The following is a 20,480-nucleotide window of genomic DNA, read 5'->3' on the forward strand; positions in this document are numbered from 1 at the left end:
GATGGGGCACCAGGATAGGGTTGTAGATAGGGCTCAGATAGAAGCGAGTTTAGCTGGTTTGTATATGTTTCCAGGAGCAATACGTGAGGGAAGGGATTAAGTGAAGTGAGTGCAGTGAAAGGGTCAGGTGGCTGTGGAAAACTTCCCAGAGGCAAGAGAGAAGGCCGGACCATCTTCAGTCAGCCCCAAGATGGGAAGTTTGGACCACAGACAGAAAGCTGACACATATTAGTTTCAATGTCAGTAGGTGTAGGGCTCAGCTTACACATAAGGGAAATGCAAGATAAATTGTAGTAGTGGGATATATGTATTTGTTCCAGACCCCGTGCCCTATTTCCTGGCAGCAGAAAGATTAAGTTTTTGCAATGTTGCACCTACTTTTTGAGCTTACTCGAATGCTGGCTGGCATCGCTGCTCTTGCCTGGCTCTCAGTGGCTTTAATAGAGACACTCCCACAGTTGATTGGTCAAAAGAAGCAAAATGTCACAGGGGAAGACTATTTTGATCCTTTTCAGTGGGGGGGGGGCAGAGGGGAGGGAAGCAGGGGGCCAGAATAAATGCCGTAACAGACCTGAAGTTTAAAAAGTGTTGCTCTGAGCAAGGACAATGCTTCCTGGGCTCTGGCTCTCTTTGAGCTGGAGTGAATGTGGAAGGTGAACCACTGTGAACGACCCTTTTTACTCTTGCTAAAAGAGCCCAATGGAACAGCTGGAAGTGTGGGTGGACTGGAGGTAGGTCTGTGCAGCCTTAGGACTGTATGCTGAGAGGCAGCATCCCTTGGGACTCAGAACTCCCAATGCTTCCTTTTCCTTCCATGGCAGATTAGTATTTCACAGTCTCCCTTGCTGATACAAGATATGAGCTGCACAAGACTCTCTCAGGTGTAAGCTCTTTTGCTCCAGATTATGACGTTTGCAGCAGAGCTTTCTGGATGGTGTTGGGAACTAAAGAATCCTTTGAAAGCAAGTTCTTCTGTCTTCTCAAGTGACTGCTAATCCTTGTGCTTTATTTTGAACAGTACGCACATCCAGTGGAAACCTGTCTGTTTTGCTCTGTTACTGCTTGCTTAGTAGATGCTACGTTGATGATTACAGAGTGATTTCATGAATGTTCATTTTTATCCTATGTATGATCTGTCTTGCCTGTGCTAGCATATTGCTACTTCTTGGATAACATCAGTGTTGTGGTTTGTTGTCAGTGGCAAATGCTCTTGCTGAGCCAACTTTTTGATCTGTTTAAATTATTAAGATAAGTGGCATAACATCTCCTTGGAATCTTTTGGTAGCAAGATAGTGTGTTCTGTGTTAGGAAAAGAAGGGTTGTGTGTCTGTCTGTTCCTCTCAGAAGCTGTTGAATGTTCTTAGGCCTTAGTCTGCAGCCATAAAGCCCAAATCTAACCTGCAATTATTAATTGGGAGCAGAGCCAGCAAACACTGCAGTGTTGGAATTTGACATTCCAAGAATTGTGGAAAACAAAGCTGGGGAGCAGAGCAGCAAAGAGAATTGGTTTGTGATCACTGCATATACAGGAGACGTGTTTGATGGGCTCTGTGTTTCTCGGAGAGACCTTGTCAAAAAGATATGGAATAAATATGTCCAGATGGAGGCTGGTAATGAGTGGGGTCCCCCAGGGGTCTGACTTGTGTTCAGTAGTCTTTAACATCTTTATCAATGATATAGATAGTGAGATTGAGAGCACCCTCAGTGAGTTTGCTGACGATACAAGCTGAGCAGTGTGGTTGATACAGCAGAAGAAAAGGATGCCATCCAGCGGGATCTTGATAAACTTGAAAAGTGATCCCTTGTGAACCTAATGAGGTTCAATAAAGCAAGGTGCAAGGTTTGTGCCTGGGTCAAGGTAATCCCAGATACGTATACAAACTGAGAAAAGAACTCCTTGAGAATAGCCCTGCTGAGAAGGATTAGGGATTCTTGTTGATGAAAAACAGAATATGAGCCAGCAATGTTTGCTTGCAGCCTGGAAGATCAATGGTATCCTGAGTTCCATCAGCAGAGGGTGGCCAGCAGGGCAAGGAAGGTGATTGTCCTCCTCTATTTTGCCTTTGTGAGGCCCCATCTGGAGTATTGCATCCAGGCCTGATGCTCCCAACACAGAAAAGATGTGGAGCTGTTGGAGGGTCCAGAGGAGGGCCATGAAGGTGGTCCAAGGGTTGGAGCATCTCCCCTATGAAGACAGGCTGAAGGATCTGAGCTTGTTCAGCCTGGAAAAGAGAAGGCTGTGGGAGACTTCATTGTGGCCTTCCGGTATTTAAAGGGAGATTATAAGCATAGGGACATATATATTATAAACATTAGGGAGGGAAGATTTAGGTTGGATGTCAGGGGGCAGTTCTTTACAATGAGAGTGGTGAGGTGCTGGAGCAGGCTGCCCAGAGAGGTTGTGGATGCCCCATCCCTGGAGATGTTCAAGGCCAGACTGGATGGGGCCCTGAGCAGCCTGGTCTGGTATTAAATGGAGAGGCTGTTGGCCCTGCATGTGGCAGGGGGTTGGAGATTCATGATCCTTGAGGTCCCTTCCAACCCTGGCCATGCTGTAAACATGAGCGAAACCAACTTTTTACACAGTTGGATAATGATAGGACAGGAGGGAATAGTTTTAAACTGAAGGGAGATTGAGAGTAGTTGTCAGGGGGAAGTTTCTTACTGAGAGTGGTGAGGTGCAGGAACAAGATGCCTAGAGAGGTTAAGGATGCCCTGTCACTGAAGGTGTTCAAGGCCAGGTTGCACAGGGCTCTAGACAACCCGAGCTAGTACTTGATCTAGTGGCTGGCAACACTGCTTGTGGCAGGGGTGTTGGAACTTGACAATCCTTGAGGTTTTCCAATGCCAGCCATTCTATGATTCTATGATAAATATATCTTTGAGTAACTCTCTTTCCCATATTTGAATGCTTCCTAAACGTGTTGTCACAAACTGTCTACGTGCTGAAGATGTGCAACTTGATAAGGTATGATAGATTGTGTTATAAGCGCGACAATAAGGGCATGTCTAAACACACAGCAAATATTTTCCTTCTCCTGTGGAAAATGTTTACACAGGAAAGTAGAGTTTAGGTTTTGTCAGCCAAAGGAGGAGATGATGACACCAAAAGCAGATGCCTCTAGTAAATTTGTTATTTGATAAGTGGATGAATCTACGCAAACTTTTGGATGAGACGAAGAACGTAGTAAGCCCATTCCTATCTCTACAGCAAGTAATGTGCCAGTACAAGAAGGTGAGTAACTTTTCAAAGTGCCAGGCACTGAGAAAGAAGGTCATATAGGAAGCAATTAATGGTTAATCTGAGGAGGTCCTTTTTCTACTTTCTGTTTGGGATCAGCCAGTGTCTGTATGGAATGGGAAACCTAAGTACCCACAGTGTTGTTCCCATCACAGAAAAGGAAAAGATGGGGATGGCAGGCTGGGGAAGAGCTCTGGCGATCTGAGATGACTGCTCCTACTGGACACACAGGGCAGCAAACGTGACTTGCTGAGAAAACCAAGCTCGACCTCTGCAGAAACTCCTGCCCCACTCTCTGGGTCTTTTCTGGGCTGCCAGTCGCAAATTGTGCCTGCTGGCATTCTCCAGCACAGATGTGAGAGCAGGCTGTGGCTGGGATGTGGCCAGAAAACACTGTGTTAGGACAAAACATTCTCTTTCCTTACACCTGTGCTATTAAACTTGTGAAAGCACTCAGGGCTGCTCTCAGCTGTAGTGCAGGTGAGAGACTGTAAGAAGCATAAAGCTGGCTTACAGCCAATGGTATTCTTGTCATTCTTCCTCCTTTTATTTTTGTTCTCCACCTTGAAGCATGGGAATGTAGAAATTGAATTTTAACAGTTTCCAAATTCACTGTAGCATGGCCACTGGAAAAAAAAGTCTTAAGAATGAAAAACAGCCGTTAGCTAGTACAAGTGGGGCAAGAATGTCAGAACACTGCTGGAAGTATGAGCTGTCAGGCTTGTAAAACAACTGTTATCCTGCACATTTTTATGGGGGGAAAAAAAAAGTATTTGCATTTACATTTTTTGATATTTGATCTATGATACACAAACCTTATAAGACTGAGTCTTGGTTAACATCAGATGAAGTTCTCTAAGCATAGATGCTTGTGTAAAGTGCCTGGATTTTCAAAACTTGGCTGGAGATTTCGTGGCAGCCTTTCTTGTGGTTATTTCTGGCACCTCTGGCTGCCAGTTGGAACATGGATTTCTAGATATGTGTGGAAGTGGAAAGGCATGGGTGTGAGCACTTGTGTAGAGTAGGAGCCTTTTAATAGAAGCAGGCTTGATTTAGGATGAGTATCTTTAAATAAGCACAGGTTTGGGGAGCAGATGTAAGTATGAAATCCAAACCAATTTCCTCATTCCGGCTATTAATACAAGAGAGGGGAAGAAAAGGTCCTTTGAAGTGATTTCAAACAATAATTAATATCCCTTGGAATCTCCCCATCAGCTCTGAAAGTCTTGGTAGGAGGAAGTCAGAGCTTAACCTCACCAAGTGAGATAGGCAGGGAAACGGGGGAAAAAAAAAAGTCGGAAGACTTTGTTCTGAGTGCTGGAGATGCCACTTTCCCTAACTTTTGCAGCAGCACTGTCTTCCTGCCTCTGATGCTGTCCTGGATCAGTAGTCTGCCTTGGCCTGACCCAAGTGACAGTGCTTTTTCTTTTGGTGTAGAGATTTGCAAAATACTCAGGGACAACAGGAGGCAGCTGTGCACTGATAGGAGAGGTTAACCATACATTTCCTTGTGATGTGTATCTGGAAACCCCCTTGTGCAAACTATGATCCCTCACATTCCTTGTTGAACCCAGTGACATGCTCTCAACCTTGTGTTGTTTTGGCTCTCAATTCTCTTGTGTTTTACCCTCACTTTGGTTGGGCCATCTGTAAGCTGCTGGGGTGGCCTGTCTTGTCCATTTTTTTCCCACCAAAACCAAGACTGAAAATGAAGAAAAAAATCATGCCCTAGCAGGCAACTTATTGTTGCTCCACTGCAGTCATGAGCTCTGTAAGAAAATGACCTAGTCTCAGAGAAATAAGGAGAGGCTTTGAGGATGCCCTCTCCCCTTGTGGGAAGGATCTGTGAGATGGGACCAACATGGTGTGAGGAAGTGCTGGCAAAAAGTTCAAGGCTCTGAGAGATGGAGATAATGCTTGCCTGTTTATATTAATGAAATGATGTGTGAAATTCTCCAAAGGAAATATTTTATTCTGGTGTTTTGTAAGCATAAAATGAAAGCTTGCCCTTTGACAGCACTACTATTTTCTTTAAATGCTCCACCAGAACATATTGTCCCTTCATATCTGTCAATACAGTGTCATGCCCTGAGAACAGAATGTTGTCACAAGACAGTTGTCTCCTGTTGCTCCATAAATGTTGAGGTGAAGCCTAAGTTTATTGGTTTTTAAGGCAGAAGATATTGTTTCTGCACATTTTTACTGGATACAGTGCCTTAATTGCTGTTAGTCTTAGTCCAAAAGGCCTTGAATTTATTTTACTTACTGGAAGGCAGTAGATGTTGAGGCCAATTGCACACTTTATGTCTGATTTGTATGTGTCAGCCTGGCCACATAGCAGTTCTTGCAGAGGAATGGCTTCTGAGGTGCTTTTCAGCAATGCACTGCCAGCCCTTGCTGTTGCATGCAGCGCACCACACAGTCCTTGCTCTTAGCTTCCACCAAACAAATTGCTTCCTTCCCCTGGTGAGGAGGTAGGTTTTGCTCTTGCGTGGGTTGCTCACTGCAGCTTTCTCCAGGGACTGTATCTGGAGGTACAACAAGAGGTATTTAAACTGCTGTGTTCAGCAGCAGGGCTTGTGGGTAGATTTGTCCCCATTACAGTGCTTCTTTACTCTCACCAGATTTGCTTTCAATAAAGCACAGAGCTGCTATTGCTCCTCTCAGGCCTCAACTTGGGAACAACAGTTAAAATATATGGCAAGTTCAGGCAGAGGAGTTTTCTGTGTCATCCTGCAGGCACCATTTTTTTTCTGCTTCTCCCTTTCCTTATCCTTGCACTTCATCGTCCATTATGACATGAGAAGGATATTCCAACAGCAATGCAGCTCCCTCAGGAAATATTCTAATGAGAGGGGGACAGCTGTTGGTAGTGCTTTTGCTGGGATCCTTCCATTGCAAAGGTGGCTGCTTAGCACCTGAAAGTTCTCATACAAATGCTGTCTGCATGAAATTAGTAGCAAAGGTTTCTCTGTGGCTGCTGGGGTGCTGCGTTTGCTTTCAGAGAGGGAGAGCAAACTCTTTGTTAATAAAACTTACAATTGTTTCTGTTGTGATTGTGCATAATCCCTGAGAAAAGAAAACTCTTTAAGGCTGGGTTTGATTTTTGCCTTGCTTTTACTTGAACAATGCAGATGTCTACAGCTGCACTTCTGCTTTCCATTTTTTTTCTCTAGTACATTTTGCTCTTCAGGTTCTCCTGAGGTGGCAAAGACCTCTGGGAGTTGCACAGGCTGCTGAGAAATTGTTGTTTGCTTTAAAATATTCTGTTTCTATTGGAATCACCAAACAAAACAGTAAAAAATCATTATGTCCTTAAAGCTTTATTTACACAACATGCATTTCTGGCTAAGTTTGACCAGGAAATGTTTGCTTTAAGTGTTTTATTTGGGATATGTTTAGATAATAGAGTAAAGAAAGAGCAAGAGATGTGAAAATCCAAAATAGCAAATGATAATGCTGTTATTTAATTCTTTTAAAAGCAAAGTGAACTTTTCTGATGACCCAGATTAGACAATGGGATAATGCATTAAGTCCTTCCCAAAGGAAAAACAAATAAACAAAAAAATGATTACCTCCTTTGGTATGTAGCATTATAAGTTGACTGGCATAAAAAATAGCCTGCAGTTCAGAAATGAAATTGCAGAAGGGAAAATATGATCAAGTTACTTTGAATATTAACTTTTATTGTACCAGTTTCTCCCATGTAGCCTTTTTCTCAGTATCAAAATAGGGGACCCAAGGGGAAGACAAGCAAAACTTTAAAAGCTAATCAAAAGAAACACTGTTGTTCTCTGGGAATAAAGAGTGTTATTGCAGTAGGAAAAACGCTCAAGTCAAAGAGCTGAATGGAGGAGATTATGAGGAAACATTTGGATGAAAACTCTTGTTGAAATCAGCTGAGTGAGAAGAAAACAATGTTCAAAGAACACTATTCCATCCCAATTCTGGAAATTGATTAATAATTATTGTCTGGAGCTAAGCATTACAAATCTTCATGGACTATAGTCATGTAAGTTCCCGTTGTGATAGTTTCATAGCCTTTTTTGCAAGTGTCTATCACAGTGTTGTCCAAAAAGCGAACTGGTCACCTTGTGTGCAATAAGTCAATTCTTGCACGCTCGGGAGAGACATTACGTATTTATTTCAGTATTGCGTAAGCCTGGAGGCTAAACAGTTTCCCATATATCAAGCACATGCACAAAACTATCTGTACAACGTTTAAACACAAAAGTTACTGAGTTAGTAACTTTCCAGGCCATTCTCCTCTTCATGATTGGTTAGTAATTTTCATACAATTATGAGGATTCATGGACCTTGGCTTCTCTTGCTAAGTTGGCAATGTCCCCAAAGTATCCCAGTTAATTTTTCTTTCAAGGCCTATCAGCTCTGTGAAGTCCCTGGTTAAGGATGTGAAGTATTTATTCTTCTGATATCTAATGCAATGGTAGCTCAGTCTTCTGGCTCTGGAATGGGTAAGGTTTCTCAGGTGTATACGTGGCTCTATTATGTGGAGAGTCTTGTAATTTTTCAGTACAGCGCCTGTGTTGGTGATGCTACTATTACAAAAAGAGGGAGCTACTTACATCCTGACTTCATTGTTGTGGAGATGCCAAGGATGTCTATTGCAAGCATGTGCTATAAATATTCACTTTATGGCTTGTTCAGTTTCATCTTTTAGTTCTGGTGACATAGCCTTGTGAAGAGTGAGCCTTCCCCAGAAAGTAGAAGTTGCTTTTACTGTGGCATTCTGCATTTTTGATTTCTTGCCACTGCCATTCAGCATCGTCTAAAACTCTGGGTGGGATTGTGGTGCCTGCAAAGTATTTCATCCTGTTTAAGACTCGGATATAGGACACCTTTTTGAGGAAGCCTTCAATATCTGATATCAGATGTTACCAGCTTATCAGATGTTACCAGAGAACTGTTAGATGTGAATTCCTTAGGTAAACATAGAGCTACCTTGTGTTTATCTTGTCAACAACTGCATTAGCTCTCTGTTTGAGTCATCTTGCCATGCTCTGCCTTTCAGGGCTTGGCACTGTTACGTATCCAGATGGGATCTTTTTTTCCTGTCAGGAATGAGGGTGATAATAATTAACTGCCATTACAATTACTCTTTCCTACAGGATATTCAGTGCTCCAGACCAGCTGTCCACATGTGCTCTTTGGAAGGTGTGTTTAGCCAGGGTACAAGAGGGCCGGTAGAGGGGGCCCTGATTTCTGACACGATTACAAACTGTGCTAGTCAGAGTGGGCCTGGCCTTGCCCTCCACTCAAGGGGGTGAGCTTTTCCCTGTGACTTTCCAGTCAGTGATAAAAACCCGAGAAGCCTTCCTAAGCTTGTGCTCAGTGAGAAGGGTTTTAATGAAGATGACGGTCACTGCTTGGTAAGGAGTTGGTGCTCAGGAGTCAGCCAGGAGCAGGGTAGGGTGCAGGTCTCACACAGAGGGACTGGGGGCGTGCTGCAATGCTTCTGTGCTTTTGGTCCAGGATGGCAACAGCTGAGGAATGAGGAAGAGAAAGAAAGTCACCTAAGTGACAGCTAGGAGACAGCCTGGGAGAAAACCTCCTGACATAAATACTGTCCCATCAACCAGCAACCTGCTCATTTCTCTCATACAGCACAGTGGAAATGCTTCTATTTCTGTTCCCTAATTCCACTCGAGTGTAATTAGCCTCAGGCTTAAGGGAGGTGACTTTACCCCAGGATTTCTCTCTCTTTCTGAGATGAGTGACAAAATCCTCATCGCTTTCTGCCTTGAGGCAATGCATTCACTGCCCTCACTCAATTTACTTATTCTGGAGGGGGGAGAATATTTGTTGTGTCAGTATCCCACCCAGCAGTTGTAGGTGGCGGAAGTGTGTGCTTCACCATCCCATGCTCTGGCGGTTTCTGTGGGTGTATGAACAAACACGCTTTCTTTATTTTAACAAAGCCCTGTGTCTTCGGCTCGGTTTGGCTCGGCGCCCTCCAGCCCTGAGCAGGATGAAGTTCGGAGCCTACGAGAGCAGCTGGCTTCGCGAAGCAAGTCGCTTGAACGAACCCTCGGAGTAAGAGCAGAGCAGACCGGGCCCGGGCCTGCCTTCGGCCCGTTCACCACAGCAGTCCCTTGGGTCCGGGGAGGGGCGGCTGCCGGCAGAGGGCCTCAGCGCCGCGCCGCCGGTACCCGACCGCGGCCTTGGGGCTGCCCCGAGCTCAGCTGCGGAAGGACGAGGCAGGACTATGTCGGGGCGAGGGGCTGAGAGCGCTGCCTGGTAGGAGTGCCGGGTCTTACACGTGGGTCTGCAGAGTGATGCTCCCCAGTCGAGAGCACCTCAACAGTTGCTTTCGTATGTTCTAGTCATCGCCTATTAAACCCTGTGACTTTAACTAGAGGTCTATTGAGGCGTAGATGGTAAGCTATGAGGAGTTAGCAAGAGGTTAGGAAGGCACCAAAAGCAGCTGAATCTGACAATGAAACCCCCATAGCATTTTTCTCTTTTTGACATAAATGGAAAGACTGTTGTGGCACATATGACTACCAAAGCAATAGGACTGGTGGACAGTAGCATGGCTGTGAGCCAGCAGTGTGTCCTCATGGACAAGAAGGCCCACGGGTGCCTTAAAAAGAGTGTGGCCAGCAGGTTGAGGGACGTGATCCTCCCCCTCTACTTTAGCCTGGTGAGGTCACATCTGGAGTATTGTCACATCTGGAGTATTGTGTCCAGTTCTGGCCTCTCCGCTTCAAAAGCAGACAGAGAGCTTCTGGAGAGAGGCCAGCGGAGGGCTGCAAAGATTATAATGGCCAGGAGTATCTGCATTACAAGGAAAGTCTGTGAGACTCAGGATTGTTCAGTTTGGAGAAGACAAGGCTGAGAGAGGATCTTGCATTTTAAAATTGTCTTAAGTGTGGCAGTTAAGTCAATGGGGACAGTCTCCTTTTGGCAATGAGCAGCAGTAGAACAAGGGGCAACAGGAAGAAACTGGAACACAGGAAGTTCATATTAATGCAAGGAAGGTCTTTACTGGAACAGGCTGCCTGGAGAGGTTGTGGAGTCTCTTTCTCTAGAGATATTCAAGATCCATCTGGACATCTTCCTGGTGACCTGCTGTAGGGAGCTGCTTTAGAAGGGAGGTTGGACTTGATGATATCTAGAGGTCCCTTCCAACCCATAGGATTCTGTGACTGCTTATTTCTCTCAAGCAGACGTGATGTGTAATTCTTTATAAACACATCAGGTACTCATATGAAAAAAAATTAAGCCTCCCACACTCACTTCTGTTTTTCCTTATTTGAATGTTTTCCATTACTTCCTGTTTCTACCTCCTTTGAAAAATGGAAGTGTGACCCTGTGAAGTGGAAATCAGCAGGAACTGGATTATTTGCTGTTTTGGCTGTGTCTGTAGTTTCACTGGAAGCAGGCAGAAGCTCAGTCAGGATGCTGAATTAGGATTCTTATGGAGACTGAAAAATCAGCTACCCACTGAATGTTGTTTTCACAGCTAACTGAAGCAGGACTATCAGAAAATGAAGAACTTGCTAATCAAGTTTCAAAAGCGAATAGGTTCATTTGCATTATACCTTTAATAAGCAGATATGAAATAATGTGTGCTGAGACGATGTGATCTTCCTAGATTTCCTGTGAAGTAGTTTGGTGACTTGAACATGAGCAGGGAATACAAATGTAGGAGCTGCAGAGATGTTTTTCCTGGTTGCCCTTAGAAATCAGTGCTATTAGGCTAATTCATCTCCAGTATTCAACTCATTGTGTAATGGAAGAATTCATTCCTTAAGTTCAAGAGCTAGAGTGGTCTGCATACCTACATGTGAAAAACAAACAAACAACAACAACAACAAAAAAACCAACCCAAAAAACCAAAGCATCAGCATCTTTAAGAATAATCATGATCAAAGATTGAGTCATGACTGATACTGCTGATGTAAAGAGGATTGCTTGTAAGCACAAGTGTTTTCAGGATTGAGTGTGCTTTTGCAAATGATGACTTGGCACTGATGATTTGTCAACAAATTAAAAAAATTATACAGAAAGTGTCTTAGGCAAGTATATCTGTGGTGTCTCTGCACCTAGTTGTTTCTAATGAAATGGTTTTACCCTCTGTAACTCCTTGATTTGCACTGAAGTACTCCTGACTTAATCCAATGCAAATATTTTATCACGCAGTAGTCTCCACAAAACCCTAGAAATACAAGAGCTGCCAGTTTCCATCTAGTTCAGCATTGTCTCTGACAGTGCTGTGGTCAGCATGAGTAGCTTCTGAGGAATCTACCAGAAATTCTGCAAGATATGTTTGGAATAAACACTGGGAAAGTTTTGCTCTCCCAGTTCTACTGAGCTTGTGCATTTATACATTGTAACATTGGATGTTCTTATTATAAATACAAATGTCAAACACTGTCATTTACAAAGATGTTGGACTTCTTGGAAAAACTGAATGCTGGACAAGAAGACAGAATAATAATTTTTGCATATCAATGGGCCTTTAGTTGAATGTGGCAACCTGTTCTGTGCAATTGTTTGCAAAGCAGGCTGTACCTTTGTGGTGAGCAGGAGCTTTGCTTTAGTGATAGCCTGGTTCAAGAAGTCCATTGGGCAACTTTTCTTCTCTGTGGCTTCGTGTATAGGGCTGAAGCCAGTGGACTAAAATGGTGCATTTAATCAGACAGCTCAGGATGTTACAAGTTACTGCTTTTGTAGCGCCTACTTTGAATGGGAAGTTAGCAGGCTGAAGTCCTGAGTGATGATCTTATCAGTAGTTTATTAAATCAGACCAAAAAAAAAAAAAAAAAAAAAAAAAAGCATTAGAAAATACTGATAATTTTAAAATAAGGAATATGTGGTATAAAGCAAACCATGTAAAAATGTACTTACACAGTTGGTACGAGGTGGGTTCAGCTGATGGCCTTGAGTTTTGTCAATCATAGTGACAGGGGATAACTGGATCACTTCACTTAGGTGCTTGTGTATGTAAAGTGCACTGATTTTTCAAACTTGGCTGAGATAACTGCCTTGGCTCTTGATTTAAGGACTCTGGAAGTGTTTTTGGTAGGGTTTTAGATCATAGTATGTAGTGACGGTATACTTAAAGACTGACAGTTGTGCATCATAATGCCAAAACTTTTTTTTTTTTTTTTTTTTTTTTTTTTTTTTTATCTGGAAAACTAAATGCACAGGTTTAAGATGCCAGTATTTTAAGGTATAACAAGTTGTGAGGAAGTAAGATTGCTGCGAGAATTATTTAATGAGAAAGAACCACGTGGTGAGGATGGCCCCAGAGATGCTTTCACTTTTTGATGCTTTTTCACATTTTGAGATGCTTGGTATGGAAGAATGAGTTTTCTAGCAGCAAGAGGCAGCAACGATCTTCTGCAGCAGTTAATATGTTCTTTTCTTGGGGGGGAGGGAGAACCTTCTTAGTTCATTTGTAAATAGAAGCAAAGTGACCAGTGTGCAAATTAAGAAGGATGACATTTGAAAGCTGAATCATGGATAGGGTGGTCCTTGATTGCGAGCTGTTGCTTATGCCTTTAGAAAGAGGGGAAGATGTATGGTTACTTGGTTTAGAACTGGACTATATGAAGCTTCTAAATGGAGGTAGTGCTCTTTTGTTAACACGGGGTCTGCTGTTAGCTCAAATGAAACGGTTCACAAATACTTTAATGGCCAGGCAGAAGGCTTCCCTGTGCTGCCAGTGACTCAGTTGATTAAAAGCAGGTAATCAGGGGAACGTGATTTATTGAAAGGAATGGAGGAGGCCCAGTCCTGATGAATTCACACACAGAGCTGAGGTGGAAGGTATTTCAGAGTACATTAAAGGGGGCGAGAGGATGGTACGTTACAGACAGCTGCCTGTTCTCAGAACCTGGGGAAAGAGCAGCTCTGATGGTAGGACAGAGCAGAAATTCTGCTGTGTTCTCATCCCAGTTTGCCAACCAGAAACTGAAGTTTCTATCGCTGTTTTTTTTTTCCCTGTACAATGGATTGTGTATTATTCCCTAATACAGGCTTTGGACAGGTTGCAGAAGTAGGGGTTGGTGGCTCAGGAGGAGCTGAAGAAGCAGTTGCTGTGTGGTAACCCTAAACCTTGCTCAAGAAGTGGACTTTTCCCTACCGAGCTACAATAGTCCCCTTTGTTCCCCCGAGTGTCCCTGTCCTTTCTGCTGGCAGACTGCTGCTCTGCCGTGTCACTTGAGCAGTCCGCAGAGCCCCCGCTCTTTCAGAATACCTCACGGACCTCATCCCTGAGGCCTGGACGGCAAGGCTGAGCCCAGGAGCGGCAGCCTGTTGCCCGAAAGCGCGGGCACAGCGATTAGCGTCGGCTTCAGTCCCCGGTCCGCGGAGGGCTTTCGGAAGGCATTTCTTGGGAGCGGAGACGCGGTGGCTCGAAGCGTCCGGCTCCGGCGTCCAGGCGGCCGAGCACCTGCGGGCCCCGAGGCGCGGCGTTCCGCCCGGCCCGGCGTGCGGGCGGGGGGCGGGCAGGGCGAGCCGGCGGCCTCGCAGACTCCTCCTCCGGCCTCCCCGCCCCGGGCCCCGTGACGCCGAGCGGCCTCCGAGCGCCCGGGGAGGGAGCGGGGGCTGGGATGGGACGGCATGGGAGCGGGCGAGGGGACGGCTGAGCCCGCGGGCGCCTTTAAATTCGGGCCGGGCCGGCCGCCGCTAACACAGCCGCTTCTCCTCGCCCCGTCCCTGCCTTCGGCCCGGCCCGTAGCCGCCAAGCGGTAGCGAAGCGGGCGGCCGTGCGCGACTCCAGACACGCGTGGGCCGGCGGAGCGGCCATGCCCCGCAGCGCCCGCTGAAGCCTCCCCGCTCCGCCGCTCCACCGCTCCACTGCTCCACTGCTCCGCCGCCGCCCCGCAGCCCCCGCCCGCCGCCAAGCTGGAGGAGCGCCGCAAGCCCGAGCCCCGCAGGTGAGCGCGGCCGCGGGGAGCGGGAGGCGCGGGAGCACCTGCACGGTGCGGCTCCTTCTGCTCCGCGCTTCTGAGCGGCGCGGGGCCGCCGCCGGGCTGCGCTCAACCGGCTCTCGGTACCCGGGGTAACTTTAAGAGCACACTTTTCTTGTGTTTCGACTGAACGCGCCGGTACGTTGTCAGCAGCACCCGTTTGAAGGAAATCCCGTTTCCTCTCAATTTTTTCACGCTCCATCTGGTGTTCGGACGCACGCGGCTATTTCCCTTCCTCAGACCGGCAGAAGGGAGCTCCTTGCTCCTCGTCGTACCCTTTGTGAGCTTCCTGATGCGAGCTGCAGGCAAGGGTTGCTGTTCTCCGGAGCGAACGCTGCACTTGAGAACTCAGCCGTCCTTTTGTTCACACCCCTAGGTTGCTTTTTTACTCCAGCGTTAATTACTAGTGGCTTTCCCCTTGGGCAGGAGCGCATCCTCAGCGCCCGTCCCGGCTCCGGAGCCGTGCGGTGCGGCCGTTCGGGAAGGGGCCGGCGGTTCCTCCAGCGCCCGCTGCAGCCCGCAGTGCCGCGCCGCCCTGAGCGCCCGTGCGGAGCGGCCCCGGGAGCCCCCCGAGAACTGCCCGGGGAGGGCAGCCGTGCGGAGGTGGAGCACAAGCAGAGACGCGGCGGCAGCTCCGTAGAAGAGCTGTGCCGCGCAGTATAGATACTCGCTGTGTTGTTTCAGTGAAACGCAATTTATTTAAACAAAACGCAAGGAAGTGCGTGTCGTGTGGGGAAACAGAATTTGCTCCTCGTTAATTGCTGGTGTAACAATCTGCAGAAACATAAGCATTTTTGGTTGCTATTCAAAACGAAATTTTTTGTGCATTAAGAGCGAGGTATGGTTACCTCCCCGCCTCCGACAACAGCAGAAAGCCCCCTAAGGCTCCCAAATGAGTTTAGTTGTAATAATTTCCAGTCATGTGCAGGATGTTTAAATGAGATTGTTTGCATCTGTGCGCTTATTGGCGTGCTTGCTTGTGTGAACTAACCCATGTGTCTCTGTCTTCACTTCTCCTACCTGGAATCCAGTGCTGAAGCAAGTGCTGAAAGAGCTTTCGTGGTGACTTCTCTTGTGCCAGAAGCTTGTAGAGTCTGGTTTTGCAAGACTGTTTCGGGCAGTGGCTTCAGCTCACAGTAAACTAAACAGAATGTCACTTCACCTGTCTGTGAACATCAGTGTCCTTTAACTGGCAGATGTTAGTGTGGTCTGCAGTGATGCTTATGTGTTCCCTCATTCAGATACAAAGGAATAAAATTGTGTTTACCTTTCCTACCTTTCCTAGGAATTATTAAGGGAGAGGTTTGCCCATTCCTTTTTCTTCTCTCCTGCAGAATGTGAGTTTCATGTGTATCGGAACAGTGGACTCAGGGAGAACTCTAAGCTGTGTTCCCAGGACTGTGGGGGAATGACAGTTGCTGGGCAGTTAGTGATTGTCTGTTAGGAACTTCTGGCTTAGTGTGTTGCTGCTGTCCAGAGTTGAAAGTGGGGTGAGAAGGAAATGGGACTCTTTTTTTTTTTTTTTGGTCAGTTGGAGGGGAGGAAGCACGAACTTTTCATTTGTGTGCACAGGGCATTCCTAGCGAGTTAACGCCTTGTACACGTTCCCATTCAGCACTTCGCAAGGTCCAGCGGTGTGTTCTGCATCTGATAACTGAAGATTTTTTCCTTCAGGCTTCTGCATTTTAAATCCTGAAACTGCTGTGCAGTCAGAAAAAAATACCACCCGTGTATACTAAGTGTTGCCCTGCGATATTGTTCGTAGTAGGGCTTTAGAAAGAATTCTGTAGGGGAACTCTTAAAATGTGTGTTTTGCAATCTTACTGTCTGTATAGGGCAAATGCTTCAGTTACTGATGCCCAGTGCTGATAAGGTTGCGTGCAGAGTGCGGTTCAAAGGAAAACATCCCTGCGAGAAGGGAAAATCTGTAGCTCCTGTTTTCTGCTCCACCACTTATTGTGGAGGGCGCCTCACTCACATACAGACGTGTTCTTTCAGCAGTGGTGGAGAAGCAGCTTGTGTTTCTGTCCGAAGGATTTTTAGCTATACTGCCACCTTGAAGACCTGCGATAAATAACAAGCTGGAAGGTGCTCTGGGCAAGGTTGTGAATGGAAAGTACTGTGTAGATGTGTAAAGAGAAGTTCTCTATTTGTTTTTCTGACAATAAAGTCTGCAAGCCTCTGTTTCTTCTGAGAGCTGGGGAGTTTGTCCTGCGAGAGAGAGGCAATAGTAAAGGCAAGATACATCAAGGATTTCCTGGATAAAGGGAAGGTGGATTGTGAAAGTGCTTATTCCTGTGGTACAGAACGGGATAATCCTGTGTGTTGATGTGCCAGTCTGTTAGTATTGATTTCCTAGTCTTTTGACTGTTCTTATGTTGGTTTATTGAGAGGCATATCTCTCAATAAACCCCATCTACAGTAAGGTGAAGAAGGGTTCCTTTTTGCAGGTTGTGAGCACCAGCGGATTTCAGACCATGTTTTCAGCCTTTTGGCACGAGTGCTGTGGCATCAGCAACCTCTGTCGCACTGGTAAAAGTGACAAGCAACCCTGTCACTCTTCAGCAATCTCCCTTTCACATGTTTTCTTTGTGTTTTCTTTGTGTTCTTTTTCATTAGGTTTAGAATTTGGACTCCTGCTTTGAGGAAATTAAAAACTTTTTGATAACCACTATTGGGTTTTCTTGTTCCAAGTCAACTAGCTGCTTCCAGCTTCAGATCCATTTAGAAGGCTCAAAAGCAGTGCTCTTTGAAAACCCAGTAGTAGCAGTTGAGTTGATATTGGTAAAGGAATGCATCTCTGTGAGTAGCCTGGTGTCACTGTGCTACATTTGGGGGAAGGAGAGCCGCTCTTTGTGAACTAAATGAGATGGGAGGGAGAAGTGTTTCTCTTACATACCTTTAACAGTATGGTTTGAAATGAAAATAGAGTAATAATATAGTTATCAGGGTTATGGTGAAAGCCTATTTGAATGCAAGCTGTCGCTTGTGTCATGCTGCTCTTCGGTGACCTCTGAGCCAAGAAGGAACATGGTATTGTCTGTCCTATTATTTTTCAACTGCGTGATTACATTAAGAGAGAAGGAAAGAAAAGCAGCTTTTAATTGCCCTCCTGTAATTATTAGTTTTTCACACAGGTAACTTTTAAATTTGCGATCAGAGGACTGAATGGCCATTTGCCTGAGTTTTATGGGACTAATAGAAACATAAGAAATACAGATCTCTTTTTTTGCCCTTCAGTTGTGTTTGGTTTGGATTTGCAGATTTCTGTCCAAATTACAGCTGTGTAAATGGAGAGCAGGACTTACAGTATATAATAGTCACTTGTGAACCGTACCTTTTGAGATCGGCTGATCTTTGTGGGGACATCAGAGGAAAACACAGCCTTATTTTCAACAGCTTTTCTCAGCAGAAATATTAGAATAGACAATTTGGTCTTGCCAAAATTAGAATCCTTTTGATTTCATCTCAAATGAACTTTCAACATATGAATTCTGGAAGTGTAAGCTGTTAGTAGAGCTAGTGCTTCTTGAGAAATAAGAGGAAGAGTAAAGGGGGGGAATATTCATATCCAATACATATAAAATGTATAAGAGGGAGAATCAGTTAAGGGGAGGGAGAGGAGTTTTCCAAGCCACAGCATTTCAAATCCTAACTTTATTCTATAACTACACACTTAGCCAGGTTCGTATTTTTATTTTGCAGTATATGCTTGCTAAATGCTATTTATTCAACCTGATTTGAAGCAAGTCTTAATTTTCTTAAAATAAGCACTCATTCATTTTTCTCACGTCTTGAAGTGAGTCTTGAAAATTTGAACTTGATAGGAGCTGTTCTAATTGCTTCTTTTAAGACTGAGGATTACCAAAAGAACTTCATTTCCCTCTTAATTGTGGGGTATCTTTCTTAGTGGTGTGTGCAACTTCAAGGTTAGAATATTTTCACCCTCAGCTCTTTAGTGCTTTCGCTTTATTTTAATCACCTCTGTCTCTAATTTCACCTCTTAACCTTGAACAAAAGGTTGCACTTAACTGCCTTTATTGTACCTGTGGCTATATAACACTTCAGATGCATCGTCAATCCTTATACGTAAGCGTAAAGATTTTTTTTATCAAGGTTGCTAAATATAATAAGACTTTGTTTGGATTTAAGGTTGAGAAATAGTTGCTCAATAGCTCAAGGAAAAGTAGTACTTGAACGTATTAAACCTGCTTCACTGCATTGGAATTGAATGAAAGTGTATTTGTCATGCGTGGAGGCTGTGCATGGAAACTTCTCTTAGGTTGGCAAATTTTGTGCTAATGAAGTGAATTTTAAGCAAACTGCTAAACTTGAATATTCTGATATCATTTCCATGTCTGACAGTTCCTGCTTTCAACAGAGAAACTGAACAGCTCGAGAACAGTAGCTCTGTTAGGTAGCCCAGCCTTTGTGTCTTTCAAGGCAGAAACAATAATAGCGATGAAGGAAATAGACGGGTCCTTTGTTCTCCTCTGTCCCCAATGAAGCTTCGTTCCAAAGCCTTAATGGCACAACAATACAGTGCGCAGTGCTCTAAATCATTCAGCATCTCATGATCTATTAGGCCAGGCTTGTGAATAACAGCTGAGCTGGAGTAGTGTCCTGGGTACAGGGTCAGCGTGATGGTCTGCAGAAGCAGAAGCCTTTGTAATGCTGCTGATACGATGCCTTGGAATCAATACAGCCCCAATACTGTTTTTGTACCCTTCTTACCTTTTGAGGAATGCTGAGTTCAGTGGGGGTGTTCCCTTAGTTCTGCATAGCACTTTAACACTGGTGACTCCTGCCCTTGGAGCAGTTGGGCTCATGGAACTTGAAGGCCATACTGAGCTGGGATGGAAGATGTCTGCTAACATCATCTTTATTGAATTCACAGACAAAATGGAGCCATCAGTTGCTTGTGGAACGAGGTTGGAAATGGGTTGACGATTAGCACAAAGTATTCAGTGTGTTTGGATTGGGACTTTAAGGGTGGTGCTCAAGTTTGTGTTTCAAGTTACAGAGTTCACCCATAGGGCTGTCAGATAGCATCACTGATCTTGCTGAGAAAACACATTGACGAAACAGATGGTGTTAGCAGAGTATAAAGTTTAAATGCTTTCTGTTGCAGTGTGAGTTTATCTCCAGTACGTTACTGACGTATGCAGCACCAAAATGTGCTTGGAAAGAAAAGTCTTTTCTTGCTTAAGATCTAGTACATCTTCTCAAGGAATGTGAGAGGTGTGAAGATTTTCCCATAACTGCACAAGTGCTTCTTATTCAGGCCAAAGTAGTGTTTGGCTCTGTATGTACAGTATACAGTAGTTTGTATATTGGATGGCTACAGCTGGGGCTTTAGGAGAGGCAGCATAGCTCCCACAGCTTCTGCCTTCCCTGGCATAAAAGCTTGGAGGATGCTTTCTGTGGCCTTCTTGGATAGTAAATTTTGTACTTACCTGTACCTAGAGAAATTGATTTTGACTTCTGAGTAGGATGAATCCAAGTCCTGAGTAGGCTCTCATGTCAGACAAAAGAAGAATTCTGGTTAAGATGCTTGTGGCTTCACTGGTGACCAGTGAAAAGGGGAGAGTCAGGTCCACTGGTCTTTGTGCTACACCTTGAGTTTTCCTTCAGAGAAGATCTTGGAAGTGAATGAAGCCTGAGAGCCTCTGTGCATGGAAAGAATGCAAGCGAGTCTGGGCTTGAGTGCTGGCTCGGGCCTGTGCTTCACTAAAGATGTAGGCGAGCCCAGGCACCCTTCCTTCACCTCTGTGGGCACTGAGCTGCAGCCGTGATGCTCCAGCTGCTCCCTTCCCTGTGCTGTTCCTGTTGGCACTACAGGTTAAAGGCATGTAACCATTCAGCATAATACTTGAATGGTCCTTTACTCTGTACCCATGGACAAAATAGTGGAACAGAAAAAATTGCTGCAAAAGAGAAGCGTCCAAATTTTTTTTTTTTTTTAGTTTTATTTGGATCACCCACCTCCTTGCCAAAAATTCAAAGTATAATTTTTGTTGAAAGGGAATATGCTACAAAGCAGTTCTGTGGAAATCCCAGCTATGTCTTAATGTCAGAATCTTCTCCAGACACTAAAACTGTCTCCAGCTTTTAAAATAATTACTCTACCTAAAGATCAAACCAGAGGAGCTCAGAGACAGTGCAATTCACTGAAGATTAGGTACACAATTTATATTGAAAAAAAAAAACACAACACAAACCTTTACAAAACCATCTTGTGCTCATCATGCTCAAAATTTACCTCCTGGTGAATAACCTAAATGTCTTCTGAGCCT

The 20,480-nt window shown here is 44.9% G+C and overlaps 1 protein-coding gene across 2 annotated transcripts in view; it reads left to right on the forward strand.

Moving 5' to 3' along the window:
• SLC4A4 (solute carrier family 4 member 4) overlaps positions 1–20,480 on the forward strand; it is a 230,637-nt gene that overhangs the window by 33,354 nt on the left and 176,803 nt on the right. The window contains exon 1 of one of the 2 annotated variants that reach the window (XM_048942694.1): positions 13,818–14,151. The exons of the other annotated variant lie outside the window; for it this stretch is intronic. The gene's annotated coding sequence lies outside the window, so the exon portion shown is untranslated. Of the gene's footprint in view, positions 1–13,817; positions 14,152–20,480 lie in introns of those variants that run through there. 2 annotated transcript variants of the gene reach the window in all.

This window comes from Lagopus muta, chromosome 4 (genome assembly GCF_023343835.1).
Source record: "Lagopus muta isolate bLagMut1 chromosome 4, bLagMut1 primary, whole genome shotgun sequence".
NCBI lineage: Eukaryota > Metazoa > Chordata > Aves > Galliformes > Phasianidae > Lagopus > Lagopus muta.